Raw genomic sequence first — 21,177 nt, 5'->3', positions numbered from 1 at the left:
AAAATATATAAATTCGTTAATTTTTTATTTTTCGAACGAATTTGTACATTTTTGCAATAATCTTAAAACAGAAATATAAATGGAATATAATTCTTAGCTATAATGAAAGTGTTAATTAAAAGCTAGAAGGTTCAGCTTAAATCATAATAAAAATTGTTTTGGTATATGTATTTTCTTAAGTTTGCCAGAGAAATACCGTTATGCAACTTTGTGTTGGCAAACTTTTAAATTTTTGGGAACGAATTTAGGCACTTTAAGTTTTACACTCACTATCCATCGATATATAGTATTTTTATATTTTTTCTTCGAATATTAATTTTGTATATTTTAAGAAAAATACCACAAATTGAATTAGAAAATAAATAATTAATATTTAAAGCCTCGAATTTGAATAATGAAGTAGACAAATTGTAAACATGTCATAAAATATATAAATATGTATATAAAAATCATACATTGCAAGAAGTCGCTTCACTTGGATTTCTTTAAATTTTATACAAGAAAAGATAAAAAAAATAAATGAAATTCAACAGCAAGCGCGAAAACGAAGAGCAGCTTCAATTTATCGATGGGAGAGTTGTCTAAAAACCAATTCACGAAAATAAAAAAAATATTTGTGTGTGTGTGTGTGTGTGTGTGTGCGAGTGTGAGTGTGTGTGTGTGTGATGTTGTCATGTATCTTTATATGGTTATGGCTTATGGTTATTTCTTCTCACTTAATTTATTGTAAAATGTTAAATTTCACGAAGCGGAAATGTTTATTAGAGCGGAAATTGTTATTTTTAGTGTTGGCAGCGATTTGTTCTTCTTGTCGCTTTTGGTTCACGTTGTTGCTGTTGTGCTTCTTCTTGTGGTTGTTGTTGGGTTGCTCTCTCTCTCTTTCTCTCTCTCTCTCCGATTCTCTTGCCCTTCTCTCTTTTGGCGCTGGTCAAAAGAGAAACGCTTTATTAAAGAATACACAGCCTGTTGGCTAAAGCGGCTCCTCGAGTTCTCGCTTTGTGTTGCAAACAATTAGTTTATTAATATTAAATTCTTTTTGCTGCCCAAATACGCCTCAGCGCAGCTTATAATACAGACTGCCAGTCAGTCAGTCAGTGAGTCAGTCTGCCTGTTAATTAGCCAGTTGTGCCGCAGTCAGTAATTAAAAATTTCAAAATTGAAATACTACTTCGTCCCCGAGCTGTCTGGGAGTGAGAGGAAGAGACAAGGCTGCTTAAGGTTTCATCAGTCTGATGAAAGGATTTGCGTCAGCAAAACTCAGCAAAACACTTTTGCTTTCCCAAATGCAAAGCTGACTTCAAAATGAAGAGAGCAGTGGCAGTTGGCTTAAGGCTCAACAACAACAAACTGGTTTCATCCAACTACTTTTCCACTCCTCGCGCTTTTTGCAAGCCCAAAAACAAAGTAGATTACCTAATACATTTTTAAGCATTCGCTCAAACTATTTGTGAACTTTTGTGTTTTGTAGCAGTTGAATTTCGATTTCTTTGACGATGAAACCACAGAAATGTGTTTTGTTTTTTTTTTTTTTTTGTAAACTGTAAACTGTGTGCGGAAAATCTACTTAAATTTTCCTTTTAAATACTTAATGTAAAATTCGCGCGCCACAAGCAGGCGTTGCCCATTTTCCACAGCAGCGCAAAAAACCGCAGCTTTCACCCCCTCCTTTACCACCGTGCCACCCCGCTACGCAGCCCCCAAAGCGCCGTATCGCACAGAGCCCAGTCAACATTTCAAATTAATTTTACAGCTGCCGCTGCGGCGAACAACAGTTAGCCAACCAACAGTTGCCAGTTTACCAGTTAGCCTCAGCGCTTTGGTCCTTTGCTCCGCTCTCTCTCTGTGTGTGTGTGTGTGTGTGTGTTGTGTGTTGGTCCTTGGGCACCTTGTGTGTGTGTGTGCAATAATGAAGTGGCAAATAAATAGCACTCCCAACTGTCTCTGGCATAACAAACGCCAAGTGGCCAAGTGCCAGAGACAAAAGACCAACACGAAGCAACCAATGAAACGTCGCGAGTTACTTTCAAGGAATTTTCTAATAAATTGGCCTCTGCTTATTCCCATCATTTATTGCGAGTGCGCGCTGTGGAAACTCTTTTAGCGTGCAGTGCGACCAAACAAAAGTGTATTTTTAAGTTGATATTTTTAAACTGAAGCATGGCAAAAAATGTTCTTCATTAATATGCCTTTTAAGCTGTGCTGTTACGCTATTATTATTTTCGTTTGTTTGCATGTTTAGTTCAATTAAAGCAACACAACTAGGAGAAACCCGCTACCCGTTTTCAATAAAAACAATTTCGTACATGATGGCATAGAAGTATACCAAATATAGTCTTTAGTATATTTCAGTATTTTTTAAATTTTCTAATTAGAGTAGCATATCAATAAAATAAATACTGAATTTGGAATACTTTAAGTTTTGTTTGGTATATTTTCAGAATCATGTCGCAAATTCGTAAAATATACCTAAAAAAATATACCAACAAAGTATTAAATTATACCGAAGGCTATTTTTGGTATATATTAAAAATTTGAGGTTTTAATCTTAAAATATACCGATGAAATATACAAAAGTCAATATTATAGAACTAGCGGTATTATTAAGATAAAAAGAAAAATATTATATCAAAAATATTATAACATACAAAAATATACTATATTTGGTATATTAATATACTACTCTAAACACTAAATTCAAAATATATCACAACTGATACTATCATAGGTAGCGGGTATACAAATAAAATAAGTGTATATATATAGTAAATAATATACTATATTTGGTATATTAATATACTATTCTAAATACTAAACTACTGCCATCATAGGTAGGGGGTATACAAATAAAATAAGTATATAACATACTAATATCAACAGTTTTTGCTCTGCACTCGATGTGCCCTTTAGTTAACCTCCAGCTGCATTGACTTGACATTAACTTTCTTAGCCGTCGACCAAGTCAAGTTGGTTTTCGCTGCTTGCATCGGCAAAAGCGCAGTCCAGCGCAATTTGCATACGAATATAATGCTATAAATTATTTCTTGACCCGCCGTTGTCTGCGCTCGTATGTTAAACTGGTTAAAAGGGTTTAAGATTCATTTTCGTTTTCGGGTTGCCCTTTAGACATTCTTCTTTCTTTCGCCCGATTGTGTTACTCTGTGGCTCTGCATGCTTATCATAGCCACAATTTGCATAAATCATTGCCACACCCAGCGACTGCTGCACTTGAAAACTCAAGCTCAAAACTAATGGATCATGTCCTTGGACTGACTCTAATTTATTCACTTGCAACTCCCAAAAAAGCCAAGTAGCCAAGTAGCGATGTAAATAAAATAGAAAAAGTGAAATAAATGCTCAGTGGCCAAGCAATTAATAGCCAACGAATGCGCTTAATCATCAATTGCAATTCTGTAAAACGCAAACGGCAAAAAACTAACCGAAAGCCAAACAAACAAACGGCTAAAGGAGACTTTGCTCATTAGGAGGGGGAAAGAGGGGGTCGGAAGGGAAGAAAGGGAGGCAAACTGCCCGAGGACTGCACATAGACAACGCGCCAAGTGTTGAGCCATAAAAAATGGCATGCAAATACATTAAACACACAACAAACAGCAACAATGATGAGCGCAACAACAACAAAAAGGAGAGCGCACTGTGCACAGTGGTTGCACAGCTATCGAAAATGCCTGCAAATGCAAATGCCATTAAACCACACAAAAAGTGAAGCATAATTGTGGAAAATTACACACTATTGCAATCTAATGAATACTTCTAATCGTCGTTAGTTTGATTCTCTTCATTGAACTCGCTTTGCATTTACCTCACTAATATTCCACATTTTCTTTCTCTGTGACTTTTTATATATTTCCGTTTCACTCATGCCTCTATCTACTTACCACATTTTTTTCTGTATTTCAAAAATTTCTGAAAGCTGTGCGTTCTTTGCTTATTTTTTCGTTTTTTTCTTTACAGTTCTCTACCTAAATCACTTATTACAGTATTTCACTAATTTTGTGACTTCTTTGTTGGCTATTTTATCTGTGTCTTTCACGTTTTGAATATACTTCAATTTCTCTTTTTAATCTATCTTTTTACTTTCTTTTAATTTGAATAATTTATTTTTCCATATTAACTGGCTTAACCTTTGGTTTCTTGCTCACTTTGATTTTCTTTGTAGATTTATCAACTTTAATCACTTATTTCTGCATACAATTTATTCACTTTTTCTCGTTTTTCTCCTTTTTTTACACATCTATCAAACTAAATCCCTTATTTACGTATTTAACTAGTTTTTGAATAATTTTCTTCCTCTTTATTATATAGGTTTACCTTTGATTTCTTGCTCACTTTTGATATATTTCTAATTGACTTCCTTTGTATAATTTTCTGCATTATAAATTTTTAGTTTCTTCATTTTTTTTTACTTAACAAATAACAAACTGATTTATCTGTCTCTTTTTATTCATTTTCTTACTGCTTTTTTTTTTTGGTTTTATATTCTCTCATTTTTATCTTTCCTTGACAAAACCCAATTTAATGCGCTATAACTATTCCGATTTCGCATTGAATTTCGCAATTGACTTGATCGCTATAGAACGCTGCAATTACGCAGCTCATTTCTTCTATTTATTGTGACAGTCTCCCCTCTCTCTAACTCTCTCTCTCTGTCGCTCTTTCCTTCTGTGACTCACTCTGGATAAATCTCACTGTGGGTAAATCCTTTACTTTAACTGCCGATTAGTCGCCCACTGTGCGAACTGATGGGGTCGTATGAATGACAACAAATGCCAATGAAATAGAGCACCCGACTACTGCCGCCTCCGTCCCACATCCGCAAAAACAACAGCAACCCTTGCCCCACTGCAGGCGTGGCGAGAGGTGAGAAGAGGGGCGCATTGGCAGCAAGCTGGAAAATCGGTATATAAACAACAAAGGAAGCAACAACCACGGGCGACGCTGGCTGTAAAAGTTAAGGAAAATATTTACAAATGAATTAACGCAATGAAAATAAACTAGCGCACAGATACATGTCGATGTCGATGTCGATGTCGATGACGATGATGATGATTCATCATCATCATGATGAATATAAAGATAATACATAATAATGCTCTTGTCATTTTTGTCTCCCCCTGTATTTTGTTTTGCTTGATAATGATTACGATGTTTGTTGATGACGCAGTGGCCACTGCTCCCCAGATCCATATGAAAGATAAATGCGTATTACAAAAACATTTGACTGCAACACGAAGCGCCAACCCCCCACTCTCCCAATATCCCCTCTCTACTGCCTATGAGCTTTCTCATTCGATTGTACACATAAAGCGTATATACTACGAGCATTTGCCATGCCCGATAAGATAAATGCAACAAACTGTCCATACAACTTTTACATTTTACTGCCAGAGATCGACGGCACCAACAGCCGGCGAGAGGCGGGAGAAATATCTACTGACCTTGGCCCACAAATACGGCCGGTACACAGTTCCAATTACGGATGAAAGAAAAAAAAAGGAAAGAAAAAAACAAACACATAAAACAGAATACCAAATACCAAATGCCGAAACAGTAAACATATAGCAATCAGTTCCTCAACAGCTTAGCAAGCAGTTTTTAACAAAAGGTAAACCATTTGAACTCAGCTAATTACAACGACAAGATGAAGCTCAACCAAGTGACCGAACAGACAGATTCTCTTTTAAACAGAGGCGACCAAATTTTGTAGATAAATACAATCAGGATGGAAAGGTTTGATACAATATCGAATGGTTCAAAACATTTAAGAATATACTTAATATAAATACTACTTTACTGAACCAAATTTTAACGTAAAGAAATAGCTTCAATAAGTGGTTTAGAACTGGCTACTAAAGTATTTTAATTGAACCACATTTACAGCTAAGGAATAAGTTTCGTTAAGTGGTTCAAAAGTGGTGCCGGTATTCGAAGTAAACAATTTACAGTTTATCATATCAAATGATGTTTTAATAGTACTTCATTGAACCACATTTGCAACTCCAGGGGCAGCTTCAATAAGTGGTTCAAAAGTGGTTCAGAGTTTGCTACTAATGTAATTTAATTGAACCACATTTACAGCTAAGGAATAAGTTTCGTTAAGTGGTTCAAAAGTGATGAAGTAAACAATTCATAGTTCATATCGAACGATGTCTTAATAGTAATTAATTGAATTTTCAAATGTTTGATTGAAAAGTGTTGAGGATTTTATAACAAATATACTCAACAAATAAACAGATCATCATAGAAGGCAATGAGAAATGAATCGTACTTAATTGAAGCATATTTGCGACTCCTGGAACAGCTTCATTAAGTGGTTCAAAAGTTGTTAGACATTTTGAATTTAAACTACTCACACAATAAACAATTCTCAGCTCATCAGCTGCAGTAATGAGTTATGAATAGCACTTAATTAACCTTTGCAACTCCCGAAAGTCTGTTTCGATGAGTGTCTCGAAAAGTGCTTCAGCTATTTGGATTCAAATGGCAAGGTAAATTTGCAAACGTCACACACAAAAGTCAAAACTGATACGGCTTCAGAGCAATTTTGGGGAATCGTAGCAGAAGCTGAGGCTGCAAAATAAAGGGGGGGGAAAGGGAGGAGAAACGAATGAATCTGGCAAATTGATGAGCAAATGCCTTGTGAGTGTTGTCAGACATTTGACATTCGTGTTTGTCCAATGACGACATGAATTTTCTATGCGAAAATCGGATTAGGCTCAAAGTGTCGCATTTTCTTGACTTCTTTGACTGGTCGTCGCTTTCATTGGAAATTTGTTCCCCATAATGTCAGCCGCCCCAAAATGATGCTTGAACGAACGAGTGTGTGTGTGAGTGTGTGTGTGTGTGAGCGAGTGAACAAATGAATGAGTGAATGAATGAATGCTGTCAAGTGTTCCGGATGTAGAAGCATTTTCATTTTGTTCGTTCAAAAAGTTCCCTCCCCCCGTTTGCCACCTCCCCTCGTTTCATTCAATTGAAATTCATGTGCTGTGCACTTCAATTTGCATTTCACAGTGCGATGGTATCAATTCAAAGCCAACCATATAATTTACTCTTGGCACAGATTAGAGCGCATAATCTCAATTAAATCAATTGCGATGTCAACAAACTGACACATAGAGATAGCACAGAGTGCGAGAAAGAGAAAGACTAAATTTGACACACACACACTTTTAGCAAGAGAGATTTCGATAGATTTTCGGGCAGATAGAGCACATACGACACATATATTCATAAGCTCATTACAGCTGCAAATTGAAGCATTTGATAGCTGGGTCGCTTTTGTCAGTCATCAGCTGATAATTTGCTATCGTTTCATTGCTCACTTTCACCACTGAACTGAATTTCATGCTATCAATCTGCCACTGGCCCAACCTCAGTCTAATGGCACATTTGCATTCATGCACAGATACCCTGTGATACCCTTGCACTCAAACCGGGTATATTCCTTTGTTAAAGTTGCAAAATTTGATTTAATTTTTTATATATTTTTAGTCATTTATTAAATCAATTAACATCCTTTTCATTTTTCTTTCCCAAAAGTAAGCATTGTTAATAATAGTTATATTATCAAAACAAAAAATATATAAACAAAATATTTCTAATTATTTTAGGCATTTATCAATAATTCTTAAATAGAAAAATAAAGATATAAATTTATATATAATAAATAAATATCTTCCTCGTTGATAAATATCTTCAATATCCAGTCAGCATCGTATAATGGATGTTTAACTTTTTCGATATCGCTTTAATCACTGGAATCACTTGCGTGATGCAAGGACTTAAAAAAAGGACTTATTAAATGACTTAAATCACTTGAATCACTTAAATCACTTGAATGACTTGAATCACTTGAAATGCTTGAAATACTTGAATCAGAGTCAAAGTCAAAAAATTGTCCTAGCTTTTCTTCATTTGAATGCTAAGTATTCGAACAAATTAACGATTTATGCACTCTTCTCTTCTACAATAATCGAAATTGATTCCCTTTCGAACTTACCTCATAATAGACGAATCGTGAGCGACAAAGCGGACAGCGGCGTTTCAATTTGTTGTGGAAAAGATAGTTATTTACACACTCTTCACAAAAAGTGTGTTTACAATTAAGTTTTACCGTATTCGTCAAGCTCATTAGGCAAATGGCGCATAATTCAGTACTTTCACTCTCCATTATGCTTATAAACCGTTGAGACTTGAAATTATTATCATTATTATTTTATAACTTCTTTACAAATTTTATTTTAGCTTGACTTACAACGAAAACAAAGCAAATCCATATGGGAGCCTACTGTCATTGGAAAACGAATATATGACAAAAGAAATTTAACATTACAGTCTTAATGACAAAAGAAATAAAATTTAAAAAATTATTAAAGTATTAATAATTACTATTATCAAAAAAACTTGTAAACCATAAATTAAAGAAAAATTTATAAGGATTGAATGAAAATATTTAGATTTTTTTACACAGTTACCAAAAATTTTTAATGACTAGAAAACTATTTTAGAAATTAGAAAAGTATTAATAATAAAAATATTTCCAAAAAATGTATAAAGTACAAATTAAAGAACAATTTTTTAAAAGTTATAATTTTTTAAACATTTCTAAATAATTATTAATGTAAAGAAAAATATTTTTGGAATTTTGTAAGCAATTACAATATACATAGTAGTTTTAAAATGTTGAATAATAATTTTTGAGCGATTTAAAAATTACATTTGATTTGCGAAAAACTCTAAGTTTTGTTTGGTCCAACCAAACGAATTATCCCCAAATTAATTACGAGACTTATCTTGGCCAATTATGTAAAAAACATCTAGTAGCAATTATTCTCAGTGTTGTCGGCAAACCCGCAACTAAATTATTCGAGGCAAGGGTAAACAGTGCAAGCGAAGGCGAACAAATTCGCTCTATTCATGAGAACGTTGAGCGTTTTTCTTACTGTTTTCCTTGATTTAGTTGGGAGTTGCTTTTGACGATTTAACAGCTCCCAAGTTGGCAATAAACGAAATTTTAATGCAACAAAAGTAGCCCCAAAGAATCGCCAGACTGAAGAGTAAGAGTGGCCTACAACACACTTTGAATTAGACTTAGAGATACAATATGATAAGCCTTTGAAGCACACACACAGCACAGTAGCCAAAGATTATTTGTTTTGCAGGGCGACAGAGACAGAGAGAAAGAGGGAGAAGGAGAGAGTGAAAAGAGGTATTCCATTCCTTGCTTGTTTGCTTTACTCGTTGCCCATCTCCGACTCAGTCGCAGTCGCAGTCTCAGTCTCAGTCCGTGGAGCGTCATTTGAGGACGATGAATGTTGGCAGCAAGCGCCCTGGCACTCAAAGGGAATTTTCTATCAGCTTATGGCTATGTCATAGCCATAGCTATAGTATACGACTACAACTATATATAGAGTATATATATATGTATATGTTTTGTAAGCTTTGGTATGAGTCTACGTAGCATGGATAATAGTGGATGCTTGTCCATATATACATACATATATATATAAATATATATAACTGGGACGCTTCTTTGTTCTACGTTAGCTTGAAATCGATATGCCTGACAGTCTTACAGTCTCTGTGAATGTATATGTATGTCTGTGTATGTATGTGTGTGTGTGGGAGGAGCACATTAAAAATTACAATAACTGCCATAAAACTCAACTGAAAACAGAAAAAAAGGGGCAATCGAGGGGGCGAGAACAAACAACGCAGTGCCAAATAAAACACTATCCAATTCCGAAGGGTTCTTATCTGCTTCGAACAACTTATTTATGTAGATAATAATCTCTAGAGAAATTCAAGCACACACACACACACGCACTCCCACTGAATTGACGTTTAAGATTTCGATTTGTTAGGTTGAATGTCAAAAGAGCCATTTAGCAATGTTTTTTGCTTCTAAAATATCTGGTTAAGTAGCTAAACATGTTACGCCAAGGAGCAAACATCTTATATTACAAGCATGCAAATATTTTCGTATATTGAATATGGAAATTACACAAAATTTAGTCGAAAAGAATAAAGCCAAAGCTGATATTAAAAGCAAAGCAATTGAAAATCAAAAAGGATTTGAAATTCCGGGATTTGAGAAAAAAACAAATTCGTAAAATCAATTTAAAATTGTGTTCTTAAATTAAGACCACTTTAAGAACACATTCTTAAATCTTAAATCTGAAAAATGCCAAATTCTTAAAATAAGATCAAAAATACTGAGTAACAAAATTCTGTAATCCATTCAAATTCGTATAAATTTCTCATCTGGTTTTGAGTGTTTTCTTCATTATAATGTAATATTTTCATTGAGCTAATAAGATTTTTGGTCTTCAAACTATACGATTTTTTCCTCTTACTAATGACAAATTGGGACTTATATCCAGTGTTCTTGAAATCAAGATGTGTTTTCTAAGAATTTAATTTAAGATACTTATGTTCCTAAAACACTTTTTTAGACCAAAATTCTTAGAACTTAGACCAAAATCTTGATTTTAGAACTTTTTTTTTCAGTGTGCAATCAATTCAAGTTAATAAGAACTTTACACATATGTATAATTAAAGTTAACTACAAAATCATAGTAAACAGTTGGCAAATTAGATTCAGTTGCGCTTGCAAATGAGCTCGCTTGGTCTAAAAAGGGTTTGTCGTAGTTGCTCTTGGCCACGACGCTCCATGTGTGGCATGCAGCTTGTGGCAACATCGTGCAATCAACAAGTGTTTTCATTGCAATTAGCGATGCTTCATGCTCTGTCTCTAACTCTCTTGCTCTGCTGGCTGTTTTCCCCTCATTCCCGCTTTTACAGACTACTCTCTGTGTGTTTGTGTGTGTATGTGTATGTGTGTGTGTGTTGGCCTTGCTGACTAATTGACTGGCTTACACAACGCCCACGTTGAGACATGATATGCTCAGCTGTCAGTGTAGAAGTGTAGAAGTTGTACCTACAAAAAAATGTGTACAACTATTTGCTGTCTTGTTTTTGTTGCTTCGCTCTTCTATGCAGCGCGCATTTGTAGGCAGGCGGAAATTGTCAGTGCACAATATCCGTTGATTTGTGCGCATGAAAATGAAAACCATTGACATGAAATGACATCCAAGGATGTGCCAGAAAAGGTGGCGCAAATGCCTTAGCAAATTATGCAGCACAGCCCACGTCATCATCATCATCATCGTCATCCTCATCCTCATCATCATCATCGCCGTCAGCAGCAGCAGCAGCAGAAAATGTTATGCCTCATTGTCGCCCACGAACCGGAAATGGATTGCAATGACTTTTCTTAAAGGGAACGGGACTAAAAATCTTCTATACGTAGTATCGCATGACCAATTAGCTGGCCAGGAAATGCAAAAAAAGAAAAAAGCAGTAAAGGAAAAATGAGAACTTGTATTTGACGATCTGAACCCAAAGTAAATCAACCCTTTTTTCGCTTAAAGGGTTCACTTCGCTTCTTCTCTTTTTTTTTTGTATTATTTACTTTCAATTCCCCGAACAGCGTCGCAATACACACACACATGTGGTAAAAAGCTTTTGAGGTTGGCTGACATTAACATAAAGAACAGAACTATGCGGCCAGCATGAAATAAATAAATAAATAAATGAATATAAATAATAAAATGTTGCCTAAATTGAAAGGAGGACGCGACAAGTAAAAGCTCCGCAAACTCAACTCGACTCAACTCGATTCAACTCGACTCGGCAGCCAAATGCTTGTTGCTATTTTGTTCTCCCTTGCCTTTTCTCCGGTTCGCTTTTCTTTTCTTTTCTTTGCTGGCTTTTGGGTTGGCAACACACAACACCATTCAGGGATCTGGGGACCGAGACAAGCTGGGTTCTGCCAGGTAAGGTAGATAAAGAGGCAACAGAAGCCGAGAGCCAAGAGTCGAGAGTCGTTCGACCCAACAATGGATCCAACGTCACCATCGCCATCGCCATCGCCTGTCAATATGTGCGTCACAACGGCAGACAGTCAGTCAGGCAGTCAGGCAGTCAACTTGTCAGTTTTTCTTAGGGGAATGTCAATTGAAATGCCCTTAACGAATAGTTGTGTAATACAGATGTGTCATAAACTCCGCGCATTGCGATATACTCAGTAACTATGTTAACTACTTTTGCTCTATCCATTTATCGAACGATTCACAAATCATTTGTTCAACATTTTTGAGTCAGCTTTCATTCTTTAAAAAGTGAAATACTTTCTCTGTTGCGAAGCAGAGCATTGCGAGTTCGTTGTCATCACACTTCGGCTTGCTCTTTGCCCTTTTTTCTGCTTTTCTTTTTAGGCTACACTTTTGCTTTCAATGCCCTCGAGGGCAACGGGTGAATGAGAGGAGGAGAGGAGATGGGTTGGGATGAAAAGGCGAGGAAAAGGCAGCAACACGTCGCGCAGACAAAACTCATAAAGTATATTAACAAAATGTTCGATTGCACTTTGGCTTGGGCATTTCGTTGGCTCCTTTTGGGCCATATCCTTATACTATTTGTTACCTCCCATTCCCACCTCTCCTCGCATCGCTTTTGCCCCGCGGCCACCTTGATGGCCTTGCATGACATGCGACTATCAATGTCTCGGGATCTAGTCTGCAATAGTCTACCTACCTCCCTCCCTCCCAACTTTCCTCCCTCTCCCACTCCCTCTTTCTATCTCTGTCTCTCTTTCTTTGGCAAAAAGGTCGTGGCGTATTTCTCGTTAAAAATTTGAAGCGTCCACATTACGAAAGCACACTCAACTATCCTATCACATTTCAAAGTGTGGAACCTTTTTTTTTGCTATGCGAAAGTCTAGAGTGTCGTTGAGCAGTTGCAATCCCCAAATTAAAATAAAGAGCAAGTCGCAATTGTACTATTCAAAATTCAGTTTTGGCCATGTAATATTATCACATTATGAGATAACTCCCCAAAGGACTTCAATATCTCAGAATCAGTAAATTTAATAAGCAGACTCTTGTGAGGTAGTTGTCTAAATTAAAGTTGCAAAAAATAAACATCTGATTGTCACAAATCAAAGCATCAGCTGATGCGCCAAAGCCTTAATTAAGTTGGCAACTCCACTTAGCATAGTTCAACTGTTGAGTTTATCGAACGGGTAGTAAGTATCGCCTTGATCCACACAGAGATGCTTTGAGTACTCACTAAGGGCAGCCATCTTCACTTATGCACTTTTTTTTCACTGAGAGCATTATTACATCAGACCAAAAATTTGCAAAGAAAAATTGCAAAAATAAATTTAAAATAATACTGCAACCAAGAAAGGAAAGCCAACAATTTTGGCATCCAAGGTTTTCTTTTGTCGCCAACTTGGATTGGCCGGCTCTAATAGAGAATTTAGAATTGCTAAATTTTCTCTTTGCCACTGATTGGTAAGTAGTGTCCATCTGATTAGACCTTGCAGTAAAAATGCTATTTTATGCAGCTTATTGGCCATACCTCTGGCAATTGCACCCGCTAGACCCTCCTTAGAGTGGAATAGGTGTTGCACATTGCGATCCTCGTCTCCCCCCCCTTTTGTTGAACAAGTGCAACTAGTGAAGCGCACGCGGATATTCACCCTAACCTGCAAGCCTAAGGGAGTTTTGGGTGAAGGCGGCGAACCTCGCTGCAAACAACCGGCTAGAGTGGGAATAAGGCGATAATCTTGCGGCAGCGAATCTTCGCTGCAGATTATCAAACGGTATTCGATAGCGGCTAAGCGAAGGCGATACTAGAGACGTTCAAAGGAGCGTAGATCTTCCGGCGAGAGATCTACGGCTCCACACAAAACCCGCCAGCACCATCTGCATTGGATTGTTTTCGTTCGTAAAATGCACTAAAAGTGCCAACATGGTTTGAATACTTGAAAAATTAAATTGAATTTGTAAATAGTACTTGTCAGATCAACTAACTCATTTTTTCGACTTTTCACACAGCCAACATGGGTACATAGGGATTGATAGCCTGATAACCATAACCTTTTATCATCTTTAACAGCTATCATCAACAATCATATATGCTACGACGGATTCATCGGTTATCAGGCCTGCTAACTTCGATGGAAAGTGCGTAAGTACGGCATAGCCGTGACTGTATTTATAGTTGATTGGGGTTGTGATTGTGAGGCTTTCAATTCCGTGTGTTCCGTGTTGGTATATTTTCGTATTATTAAGTCATGAAGACAAATATTTAAACAAAACAGATTAACGTAACGATAAATAATAGCTCGATAAATCAAGCACTATTGTTAATTAGAGATAATTTTTATAAACAAAATGAAGTATGTGTATTAAAATACTGAATATTATGGAGAAGAAAACAATGAGGCGTTAAACTTTTAATTTTGATTGGGCACTAGATGTGCGAGCGTTTGAGATAATGCGAAATGAGTACTGTCCCTCTCCCTGGTATTACACTCTGTCTACACTTTAATTTATGATGACTTACTACCCAGTCGAAGCCAAAGACCCACCCCAGCCCTGAACTGAGCCGGCAAGTTAGCTAGACAGAGTAGGCTTAGATGAGTAGAACCTCGTGGTGTTCGTCACATAATTAAATGGCGCCCAACTCGTGAGGCCTATGGAAAATGTGCCCCAAAATAAACATTTCCTCATCAAACTATTCATTCTTTTATTGAAAACATAGATGTATGAATTTTCTGCCTTCTGGATTGGCTGTTTACTGATGAGAACGTCGGAAGCAGACCAGGCGAAAAGAACATACATAGCGGATTCATTAATTGATAGTGTTATCAATGAATTAAACCTGTTAAATGCAATTTTCTGGCCAATAATGTGATTAAGGAAATTTTTTGTAGAATTGGATGAATTTCGATTCTCTACCGAATCATTGTTAGGCCCAGTACACAATATTGTGTTGTGGTATTGAAATCGAGAATTGTTCAGTATTGGTTAATATCGATCTGTTCCTCTTTCAATCACAAACACTCATCAAATACGTTACTAATCAAAGTAGATTCAGACTCTCAGTACACACTTCGCATTGTCTTAAAATCGCATTGAAGGGTAAGTCCCAAACTTAAAACTTAAAACTTGAACACTATATTATCGCATATCGTAAACTTATTTTTGTCAATTACCTTGTCAATATCGAATACCGTACTAGTTCACATTCATATTTTAATTCATTATGCCGGTTACTCGCAGCGACGAAAACCTCGCATCAGCTAGTTCACTAATTCTTTGCAAAATTTGCAATGATTTAAAATCGTCTGAATTTGAATTAGTAAAAACCCCTTGTAGTCATAACTTTCACTCCGAATGTATATCCAATTGGCTCAATACTAGCGAAACTTGTCCAACTTGCAAAAGCCGTGCAGGATAGGAGATATTTTGGCTCAGAACAATCTGAAGGGTTAAGCATGCTTCATACAGTTGCAGCACCCCCAGTTTCACGCGAAGCCTCGGGAGCCGCTGGTACTAAACCACGAGATCGACCAAAAACAAGAGCTAATCAGAGAGAGAATCTCATGAGAAATGCCGCACAATCTCCTTCTTGGCAACACAGGGCAAGCTTAGAACAAAATGTACCTACTTCCAGGCAGCATCAAAATGCTGCGCGAGAAAGTCGCTTACCCCGAGCATCAACAGGAAGTACAACCACACCCGTTCCAGCTGTGTCTGAACAACGAGTTCAAGGACTTATCACTTCTTCACTCGATAACTTTCGAGCGGAACTAGTCGCTACTATCGCTGATCAGGTTGAATTTGCCTTTAGAAACTTAAATATTGCCGCCCAACCGCCAATAGTTCGTTCCGAGGAACCGCAATTGGAATGGGATAACGAAATTCCAGATCAGAATAACGAAGGATTGGGGCAATCAGGAAATATATCTGGTAGTCTCGATCGGCCTGACCGAATTTCCAGTACCATTGTTAATTGGCATCTTAAGTTCAGTGGTACACCAACTGATATACCAATCGATGACTTTATATATCGAATAAATTGCTTGACCTCTCGTTGTTTGAGCGGAAACTTTAATACGTTGTATCAGTTTGCGCACTTACTATTCTCAGGTCCAGCGTTAACATTCTATTGGAGGTTTCATCGTAGCTCTCATCATAGGAATTGGTATAATCTTTGTTCTCGTTTATGCGAAAGATACCAAAATCAAAGAACCGATGAAGACATAAAAGATAGCTTAAGACGCAGGAAACAAAAGTTTAATGAACCTTTTTGATGAATATCTGGATGCGATGTTAAACATAGCAGATACGCTTAATTCTCGTCTATCCGATACCGAATTGGTCTCTTATGTTAAACATAATTTGAAACCAGATCTTCGACATGAACTATTACATGTCCCAATTTCAAATTTAGCTATCCTTCGTAGAGAATGTCACAAACATGAAGAATTCTACTCACAACTGCCTAAACATCAAAATCGATCGAATAACCCCAACCGAGTTATTCATGAGATTGCTTTAGAAAAGACCTGGAGTCAGGCTCGGAAGATGAAGACTCAGAATCAGCAGATGTAAATGCTATGAAGTACTCTGATAATTTCAAATGCTGGAATTGCGATGAAATTGGTCATCGTTACCAGGATTGCCTGAAATCACGTCGTATATTTTGTTATGGCTGTGGAAAACTTGACACATATAAACCAAATTGTACAAAATGTAAAACCAAACAGGAAAACTCGCAGAAGGGTATTCGCTTACCACCAAAAGCGGATATCCGCAATTAAAAATAGAACCAAATTCTCTAGAGTATTCTCAACCACCTGCTATATCGAATAACTTACCTGACTTACAAATTCATCGACATTTTATACCTTATCATTTGCGATTAAGAAAAATACACACATCTCCGAAATCGCGTGCTGCTCATCGTATGCATACATTTTGGTCGAAAAAGCGTGTACTAAATTCTTATAGGATATCAGCTATCGTAAATAAAGACAACGATATACGACCCTTTACTTACCTCAACATTCTCGATCAGCGTTGTTTGGCCTTGCTCGATAGCGGAGCAAATAAAAGCGTGATCGGAGGAAACTTAGCAAAGTACATTCTTGAAAATAATATTAACTATCTTAAATCCAAAGGATTTGTTAAAACTGCTGATGGACAACCTCAAAAGGTCGCTGGTACCATTAATCTTCCAATCGAATATAATTCGACAAAGCAATCGTTTGAGTTCCTAATTGTTAGCGCCATCACGCAAGATGTTATTTGCGGAATTGACTTTTGGAATAAATTTGGAATTTCTGTTAGTTATGTTAATGCAGTAACTGAATCTGAAATTGAAAATGAAACGATACCCAAATTGTCTCTTACAGTAATGCAAAACGCAGATTACAAGCAGTTGTTGATTTTTTCCGTCATGCGAAAGGGACGGCTTAGGAAAAACAACACTTCTTGAACATTCTATAGACACAGGAGATAGTACTCCCATTAAACAAAGATACTATCCCATATCTCCAGCTAAAGAAAAGCGACTTTGTGCCGAGATTGACCGCATGTTACGTTTAGGAGTAATAGAAGAAGCTTCGAACTCTGCATGGTCCTCGCCTGTGGTTTTGATTGTTAAACCTGGCAAAGATCGTCTATGTCTTGATTCTCGAAAGCTAAATGCAGTGACGAAGAAGGACGCATATCCCATGCCTAGCTTAGAAGGTCTTCTAAGTCGATTGCCATCTGTTAAGTGCATTTCCAAAATCGATTTAAAAGATGCCTTTTGGCAAATTTCTCTAGACAAAGAAGCGCGACCAAAAACTGCTTTTACGGTACCAAATAGACCCTTGTATCAGTTTACTCGGATGCCATTTGGCTTGTGTAACTCACCTCATACAATGTGTCGTCTTATGGATCAAGTAATTCCCTATGACATGAAGGAACACGTATTCGTTTACCTAGATGATCTATTGGTCATGTCCTCTAACTTTGAAGACCACTTACTGCATCTGACCGAAGTGGCAAATAGATTACGAAAAGCGGGACTAACAATAAATGTTACCAAAAGTCAGTTTGGAATACGAGAAGTAGATTACTTAGGCCATGTAGTAGGAGAAGGCACACTTCGAGTAAATCCAATGAAAGTGCAAGCCGTTTCCGAATTTCCGGTGCCACAGTCCAGACGCCAACTGAGACGATTCCTGGGCATGACTGGTTGGTACCAGCGTTTTATTCCCCAGTACTCAACGGTCATCTTTGAACTAACAGAGCTGCTAAAAGGAAAGAAATTTGAATGGAATGAAGAGGCCCAACATGCGTTCGAAGCAATAAAACATAGACTATGTGCTGCTCCGTTTTTGCGTCATCCCAACTATGAGTTGCCATTCATAGTGCAATGTGACGCTTCAACATATGGCATCGGCGCCGTATTAGCTCAACTTGATGCAGAAGGCAACGAACTACCCATTGCATATATGTCGAAAAAGTTGAACAAAGCACAACGAAATTATTCTACAACGGAATTAGAATGCTTGGCAGTTGTATTAGCCATTAAGCGATTCCGTATGTATATAGAAGGCCAATCATTCAAAGTTATAACCGATCATGCAAGTCTGAAATGGTTGATGAATCAAACAGACCTTCATGGCAGACTTGCTCGGTGGGCGTTAAAGCTACAAGGAATGGATTTTCAGATCGAACATCGAAAGGGCAGTCAAAATGTAGTCGCTGACACTCTTTCCAGAGCATTCGAAGAAAATGTAGATGTTGTTGAGCTCGAAATACTACCAGAGATAGATTTAAACTCGGATGCATTTCTCGAAAGTGATTATGTCGAGTTAAAAGAGAAGATGAGCAAATCCAATCTTCCGGATTTCAAAATCATAGACGGATATTTATATTACAGAGCAGTATTGCCTTCCGACGTCAGCGAAGATATTGGCGATGGCTGGAAACTGTACGTCCCTACATCTCTCAGAAATTCGGTGATAGTTTCAGCTCATTGTACCCCAACGTCAGCACATTGCGGCACAGCGAAGTGTCTAGAACGCATTCGTAGGCATTTTTATTGGCCACGAATGGTAGTGGAAGTGCGAGACTTTATTAGCAAATGCGAAATATGTCAAACCTCAAAATACCCGACACAAAATCTAAAGCCGCCAATGGGTATTCAAACAATTAGTGAGCGAGTATTTCAAAGACTCTACATAGATTTCATAGGTCCGTTTCCACGCTCAAAACTTGGTAATATTGGAATTTTTATCATCCTGGATCATCTTTCAAAATTCACATTTCTTATACCAGTTAAGAAATTTTCGACTTTAATAATCATTGATCACTTGCGCAACACTGTATTTAACTGTTTTGGCACACCAGAGTTCATAATCAGCGACAACGGCACTCAGTTTAAAAGCCGAGAATTCGCTGCATTTTTGTCTTCGTATGGTATCAAACACATGTTCACTGGAGCATATTCCCTCAAAGTAATGCAGCTGAAAGAGTCAATAGATCCATTAATGCGGCGTTAAGATCATTTATTCGATCAGACCAGCGAGAATGGGATATATATGTTAGCAGTATCAATTGTGCTCTACGCAATAACATACATCAATCGATAGGCGCGTCACCGTACTATGTTGTATTTGGACAACATATGATGACGCATGGTAAAGACTACACAGTACTTAAAAATTTGAATCTCTTAAGTGAAGGAACTGCTCGACTCGATCGTGCTGACAAATTTTCTAAAATCCGTGCTGATATTCACAAATATCTGAAAAGGCATATGAAAAGAATCAGAGATCGTATAACTTTCGTACTAAAGAACGAACCTTTGAAGTTGGCCAGACAGTAATTAAGCGTAACTGGGCACTGAGCAATATGGCAAACAATTTCAACGCTAAGCTTGCACCAGTCGGCCTTAAGGCACGAGTAAAGCGAAAAATTGGACAGGCCTTATACCTATTAGAAAATTTAGAGGGCAAGGAAATTGGTCAATTTCATGCTAAAGACTTGTGGGAATTCAAAGAGTAACTACCTTCTTTCAGATTTTACGTCTTCGATTGAACTCTCGATTAAAATCTGCTGTTGTGAGGTAGTTGTCTAAATTAAAGTTGCAAAAAAAAAAAAAAAAAATAAACATCTGATTGTCACAAATCAAAGCATCAGCTGATGCGCCAAAGCCTTAATTAAGTTGGCAACTCCACTTAGCATAGTTCAACTGTTGAGTTTATCGAACGGGTAGTAAGTATCGCCTTGATCCACACAGAGATGCTTTGAGTACTCACTAAGGGCAGCCATCTTCACTTATGCACTTTTTTTTCACTGAGAGCATTATTACATCAGACCAAAAATTTGCAAAGAAAAATTGCAAAAATAAATTTAAAATAATACTGCAACCAAGAAAGGAAAGCCAACAATTTTGGCATCCAAGGTTTTCTTTTGTCGCCAACTTGATTGGCCGGCTCTAATAGAGAATTTAGAATTGCTAAATTTTCTCTTTGCCACTGATTGGTAAGTAGTGTCCATCTGATTAGACCTTGCAGTAAAAATGCTATTTTATGCAGCTTATTGGCCATACCTCTGGCAATTGCACCCGCTAGACCCTCCTTAGAGTGGAATAGGTGTTGCACATTGCGATCCTCGTCTCCCCTTTGTTGAACAAGTGCAACTAGTGAAGCGCACGCGGATATTCACCCTAACCTGCAAGCCTAAGGGAGTTTTGGGTGAAGGCGGCGAACCTCGCTGCAAACAACCGGCTAGAGTGGGAATAAGGCGATAATCTTGCGGCAGCGAATCTTCGCTGCAGATTATCAAACGGTATTCGATAGCGGCTAAGCGAAGGCGATACTAGAGACGTTCAAAGGAGCGTAGATCTTCCGGCGAGAGATCTACGGCTCCACACAAAACCCGCCAGCACCATCTGCATTGGATTGTTTTCGTTCGTAAAATGCACTAAAAGTGCCAACATGGTTTGAATACTTGAAAAATTAAATTGAATTTGTAAATAGTACTTGTCAGATCAACTAACTCATTTTTTCGACTTTTCACACAGCCAACATGGGTACATAGGGATTGATAGCCTGATAACCATAACCTTTTATCATCTTTAACAGCTATCATCAACAATCATATATGCTACGACGGATTCATCGGTTATCAGGCCTGCTAACTTCGATGGAAAGTGCGTAAGTACGGCATAGCCGTGACTGTATTTATAGTTGATTGGGGTTGTGATTGTGAGGCTTTCAATTCCGTGTGTTCCGTGTTGGTATAT

The 21,177-nt window shown here is 37.4% G+C and overlaps 1 protein-coding gene and 1 long non-coding RNA gene across 5 annotated transcripts in view; both read right to left on the bottom strand.

Annotated features, from left to right (window-relative positions):
• The window catches only part of LOC132797332 (cAMP-specific 3',5'-cyclic phosphodiesterase), a 237,285-nt gene that overhangs the window by 183,129 nt on the left and 32,979 nt on the right, over positions 1 to 21,177 (bottom strand). The gene's annotated exons all lie outside the window — the stretch shown is intronic.
• On the bottom strand, positions 7,626 to 8,303 carry LOC132796835 (uncharacterized). The gene is made up of 3 exons (XR_009633599.1): positions 8,273 to 8,303; positions 8,018 to 8,209; positions 7,626 to 7,939 (listed from the first exon to the last, which is right to left on the bottom strand). It is a non-coding gene; the product is annotated as an uncharacterized LOC132796835 (long non-coding RNA).

Source organism: Drosophila nasuta, chromosome X (genome assembly GCF_023558535.2).
Source record: "Drosophila nasuta strain 15112-1781.00 chromosome X, ASM2355853v1, whole genome shotgun sequence".
Taxonomy (NCBI): Eukaryota; Metazoa; Arthropoda; class Insecta; order Diptera; family Drosophilidae; genus Drosophila; species Drosophila nasuta.
Note: the sequence above shows the minus strand (reverse complement) of the source record. Positions and strands in the feature narration are given on the sequence as shown.